Below are 6,107 nucleotides of genomic sequence, written 5' to 3' on the forward strand. Positions count from 1 at the left end.
TGTTAAAGTTAAAAGATATGTGATAGTTTGGCAATTTCTGAAAAGGTTAAAAATAAAATTCCCATGTAACCCAGCAATTCCACTCATGTATATACCCCCAAAATTGAAATCAGGGACTCAAACAGTCACCTGTAGGCTAACATTACTTTCAGCATTATTCTCAATAGTCAAGAGATGGAAATAATCCAAGCGTCCAACAAGAAATAAATGGATGGAGAATTCCCTGGCAGTCTAGTGGTTAGGACTTTGCGCTTTCACTGCTGAGGGCCCGGGTTCGATCCCTGGTCGGGGAACTAAGATCTCACAAACCATGCAGTGAGGCAAAAAAAAAGAAAGAAAGAAAAAGAAATGAGTGGATGAACACAATGTGGTATAGACATAAAATACAATATTCTTAATGAGGAATACAATTCTGGTACGTGCTACAACATGAGTGAACCTTGAAAACAAGTGAAGGAAGCCAGACACAAAAGGGCAAATGTTGTATGACTCCACTTACATAAAATATTTAGAATAGGCAAATTTATAGAGACAGAAAGTAAATTAGAAGCCTGGGGCTGGGGAAAGGGGTAGTGCAGAGCTGTTGATTAATATATACAGAGTTTTGTGTGAGGTGATGCAACAGTTTGGAACTAGACAGTGGTGATGGCTGTACAATATTGTGAATGTAATTGATACCACTGAACTGTACACTTAAAAATGGTCAATTGACAAATTTTGTTTTATATATTTTACCATAGAAAGAAAAGAAGAGTCATGGCACATTGGAAAAAAAGCACTCTAATTCATCAGTTAGAACACAAACATTTCTTCAAATTTTAATATATGTGAAACCAACATTTGTTTTACAATCTCAGCGTCTTATGTGTGCTGTCTACCAGGCTGTAGTTGTGAAATGAAGCCATTGCCTGCACATGTTCAAATGTGGTTGATACTCCCATTATTATTGGAAAGGTGCAACCTCAAAACAATAGGGTTGACATACTATTCAAGAACCATTTAAGGAGAAGAATGAGACTTCTAGTTTTTTTTGTCTGAAACCCTGTTACTTCTATTGGTAAATTCAAGAAAGTCCCAGCATCAAAACTTAAAGAATTGGTGGCTATGGCTTGGAAGAAAATTCTGGAGACAGCACCGAAGCACTCTTTGGAGAAATGTGGCTGCACCCATGTTCTTGGTGACACAGAGGATGACATATAGTGTGGAAAAATGTGTACAGCAAGGGCTCTGAAAAGTGAGTCAAGAGAGTGGATGAATTCTGAATATAAAATGTTTTGCAAATACCTTAGCCAATTTATTTTGCTTATATTTTCCCTCTTAAGTATACCCTCAAAAAGTCTCAGCAAGCTCTTTCAGTACATATAAAATAAAAATTCTAAGTGATAAGACTAACTGTGACATAGCTTCACTAACAGCGTTTTATTTTGTTTTTTAAGCTTACTCCCCTTAGGAGTATATAAAATAACGGTATCTCACAAGCAATGGCACCTTAGATTTAATCAATGCAGTAGTTGTGGTAAATAACCAAAGATTAATATCCTTAATAAGATGAAGCACTCCTACAAATCAATAGAAAAATATCAACCAGCTTTTAAAAGTGGTCAAAGGATAACAGCAAGCAGTTCACTCACAAAAAAATTAAATGGTTATCAAACTTATTGGAAAGATGGTTAACCTCACTAAGGCTGGAGCTGGGGTGCTGGGGGAAGACATTAACTCATGTTTCCAAGTGGAAGGACTGCCTGAGAGGGGCACTCCTGATCTGTCTTCCCCCCTTCTCCAGTGACTCATCTAACTGGTGAGTTGGGAAAGGGAACTGGACATGTGTGGTCAGACACTTTCTCTTTCCTTAAGGGGTATGACTGTCTTCTGAATCACAAACTCTCTGCTTCTCCATGTATGTTTTCCAAGGAGAGACTAACAATGGCATAAGGTCTGTCGTTTTTCAACTCTGCCTGTGATAAAAGTGGGGAAGATTAATTCTAGGATATAGTATCCAGAAGACTATTGTTATCATGGATATAGGCCGTGCTGTCCAACAGCTTTATATTGATAAATAGCATAGGTGATGTTCTCCATCTTCTTGATTCCTGCATCTGCCTCTCAATTTATTCTAAATCAGGCAGGAAGGTACGACGGTGTTATTAGTTCTCTCAAGCTTCATCAACTAATTATTAGGAATAAGGGGAATAGTATTTTGCACATAATATTCGTAAAAATAAAAATAAATAGGGAATTCCCTGGTGGTCCAGTGGTTAGGACTCGGCACTTTCACTGACAGGGCCCGGGTTCAATCCCTGATTGGGGAACTATGAGCCCACAAGGTGTACAGCACAGCCTATATACATACATATATATATGTTATAGTCAGTGTTGGCAGGCAGTAAGAAGCGTATTCTCGTACAGTTTTGGGGAGAATAAGTTGGCAAGCCTTTGGAGAGTTTGGAAGCTATATTTCCATATTTAAATATGCATACCTTTGACCTGGCATTCACGTCCTACAGAAGTACTCATATATGTACAGTGTTATTTGTATAAGGATAGTCAAAACAACTGTGTTTAATAGTGAAAAATTGGACATGATTACAAAAATAAAGTATGTTGTTTTTTTTTTAAATTTTTTTATTTTGGTACGCGGGCCTCTCACTGTTGTGGCCTCTCCCGTTGCGGAGCACGGGCTCCGGACGCGCAGGCTCAGCGGCCATGGCTCACAGGCTCAGCCGCTCCCCAGCATGTGGGATCTTCCCAGACCGGGGCACGAACCCGTGTCCCCTGCATCGGCAGGCGGACTCTCAACCACTGCGCCACCAGGGAAGCCCAAAGTATGGTTATTTTTATGTAGAAATACTATGTAACAATTTAGAACAGGAGTTGGCAAACTGTGACCCGTGGGCCAAACTTGGCTATTTTTGCAAATAGAGCTTTATTGGAACACAACCACGCTCCTGAGTTTTTGTATTATCTACAGCTGCTTTTGTGCTATACAATTGCTATACAACGACAGAGTTCAGGAATTCCAACAAAGACCACAGAGCCTGCAAAGTCTTAAAGAAAATGTTTGCCAACCCGATTTAGAAAAATGAAGTAGATTTAGACTGATAGGCTCTGAGTTCTACCAAAAAAAAATCCAGTTGAAGACTAGTATGATGCCTATTATGTAGTTAATGTGATCTCCATTATGTAAAATATGTTTGTATGGCTACATAAATGCAATCCAACACAAACAGTATGAACAGCAGTTACTTATTTGAAGGAGAAGAGCTGGGGTAGGGGAAGAGGGGTGATTTTAATAGGTATATATTCATGTGTTACTTTTGGAATTCTCATACAGGCATCAAAAAGGGCAAAGAAAATGTCTGGATCCATCCAGGGATTTCTCTCTTTGCCTTCTAGCCTCCCTAGCCCTTTACTAAATCCTTGCTCTAGACCCATGTTCTGCCAAGCCAAGAAGAAAAACTCTTCATCTTCTTCTGTACCATTTTTACTGGTACTGTTTCCTTCCAATGAGGAGGGTGTGGAAAAGTGGCTTATTATTTGATTATGCATAAGTTTGCATATTTTGCCATGTCAGTCCCATGATGTTTCCTCTTTTCAGAACTGTTAAGACTTAAGTTACATATACTATACTGGTTTCATTATTTTTGATCAAAAAAGATTCTAAGTAAAACCATGAGCTGAAAATAAATAGCCATACTTTAAGTATCATGGTAACTGATATTTTTTACCTTTTGATATTTCAACAAAAGATGCAAAAATTTAGCTTCAAAACTGATCATTAATTTGACAAAAGTCTTGGAACAGTCCCCTTCCCGAAAAAAGTTTGTGATTTTTTTTTCCCCCTGCGGATTCTAAATTATTATCCTGTGAAGCACAAGAACCTGGAAACTTAAAATTCTCATGCTGAATCATATCTTTGGCAATTTCATCTAAACCACAGGAAGTTTTCTAAAAATATCTACTGCCTTTCCTCCTGGTAAAACTAGTTTAGAGCCTTAAGTTATAAAGAGGTAAAAGTCATGGGTGCCTGTGCACTTAGCAAGAAGCCAATTATTTAATCCTTGAATGAAGCCTCTTCTTTCTCTCTGGGCAAACCATCAATGTTTATTTGTTATTACCATGTACTTGTATAGCACTTCACAGCTTACAAAGTGTTTTCCCATACATTACTGCATCTGGCCAGTAAACTTGTAGTAAGAGTCAAAAGAGGAAATTCTGTGTTACTTTAATGTGAACACTATCTCACAGATGTTAAATGATTTGTCTAGGGGAACAACTGGCAAGTGTCAAAGAAGAGATTCAAACTCTCTCAGAAACATTTAAGTGTACATTTTTAATAATTCAAAGATGTCTTTCTTCTCTTTTTCACTGCCTTTTCTCAAATGACATCAGAGAAACATTTTTCCATGGGGGACATGTGAGTATTAAGTGTTTGAGATTTCTATTTGTGGCTTTAACAACAAAAAATGACTTTTAAAAGAGAATATTAGTTTCAGAGGAAGATAGAAAAGAACTATACTCAAAACTTCATTACAGGGCTTCCCTGGTGGCGCAGTGGTTGAGAGTCTGCCTGCCGATGCAGGGGACATGGGTTTGTGCCCCGGTCCGGGAGATCCCACATTCCGCGGAGCAGCTGGGCCCGTGAGCCATGGCCACTAAGCCTGCGCGTCCGGAGCCTGTGCTCTGCAATGGGAGAGGCCACAACAGTGAGAGGCCTGCGTACCGCAAAAAAAACCAAAAAAACCTTCATTACATCTGAGTACACCAGTATCGTTCCTAGTTTCATGAGACCAACATCTGCCTGTAACTTCTAATTCTTACCTTATTCTACTTCCACAATATTTGAAAATAAGTTATGTCTGAAAATCATTACATAAAAGGACCACAAAAATATAGTGTCCCAGTAATAGTGGGAAAAAAAAAAAATCAAAGAAACTCAAAAATACAGGAGTTGATTAAAAAAAAAAATTCTAGAAGGTTGACTTTTAGAATTGTTAACGAGACAACTGAAAACACCTTTCAAAGCAAGTCTCAGGAAATAATTTGGGTAACCCAATATTACGAAGTGATTACTTAAAAAACGTAAAGATAACCTACATGAGAAGTCCTTAGGAGACTGTAAGTATAATTAAGTAATTTGCGTAGCTAAAAAAAAATGAATACATATTACAAGAAACTAAAACCAATAATCAATGTCTTTAAGTATAAAAAAAATGGAAAAATGGTGAGACCACTCAATGTCATTGGAGAGCCACTGGTTTTGTTTCAGGATTAAAGTGAAATACAGAGAGCATTGCTTCTGCTTGTCCTATCTTCATCTAACAGCCTACAGGTGGCCTCTTTCAGTATTCTGAGTCACCGGAACACCGGAGATATACAACTAAAAGGAAAAGAAATTAACAAAATCCCAAGCCTGACTGCATAAATGTTGAGCGTATTTTAATGGTCTGTCACCTTACAAGGCCGACTTTCTTATAGGTCTATATAGTCTTAGAACTTGGGAGTATAAGGCATGATGTACAGCTTCAAGTTATCTGTAGGATAAAGAAAGGTGAAAGGGAAAAAAAATTGAAAGGCTGAGGTAGATTCCTAGAGACAGAATATATTAGTAAACTCATGTTGGGAAGAGTAATCTAATCTATATAGATCTATGAGGCCTAACATTTCAAGGTCAAAGTAGAAAAGATCTTATCCTTTTATTTCTCTCACTCTCTACTCTTCTCCCCGCAACTCTCTCCTGACTTTTTATCTTGTATTTTTTAAAAACAATTTTTAACATCTTTATTGGAGTATAATTGCTTTACAATGGTGTTAGTTTCTGCTTTATAACAAAGTGAATCAGCTATACATATACATACATCCCCATATCCCCTCCCTCTTGCGTCTCCCTCCCACACTCCCTATCCCACCCCTCTAGGTGGTCACAAAGCACGGAGCTAATCTCCCTGTGCTATGGGGCTGCTTCCCACTAGCTATCTATTTTACATTTGGTAGCGTATGTATGTCCATGCCACTCTCTCACTTCCTCCCAGCTTACCCTTCCCCCTCCCCTACCTTGTATCTTAATTGGGATTTTTCTACTTCTTGCCCTCACACATCTTCCCCTCCAC

This window comes from Lagenorhynchus albirostris, chromosome 5 (assembly GCF_949774975.1).
Source record: "Lagenorhynchus albirostris chromosome 5, mLagAlb1.1, whole genome shotgun sequence".
Lineage (NCBI taxonomy): Eukaryota > Metazoa > Chordata > Mammalia > Artiodactyla > Delphinidae > Lagenorhynchus > Lagenorhynchus albirostris.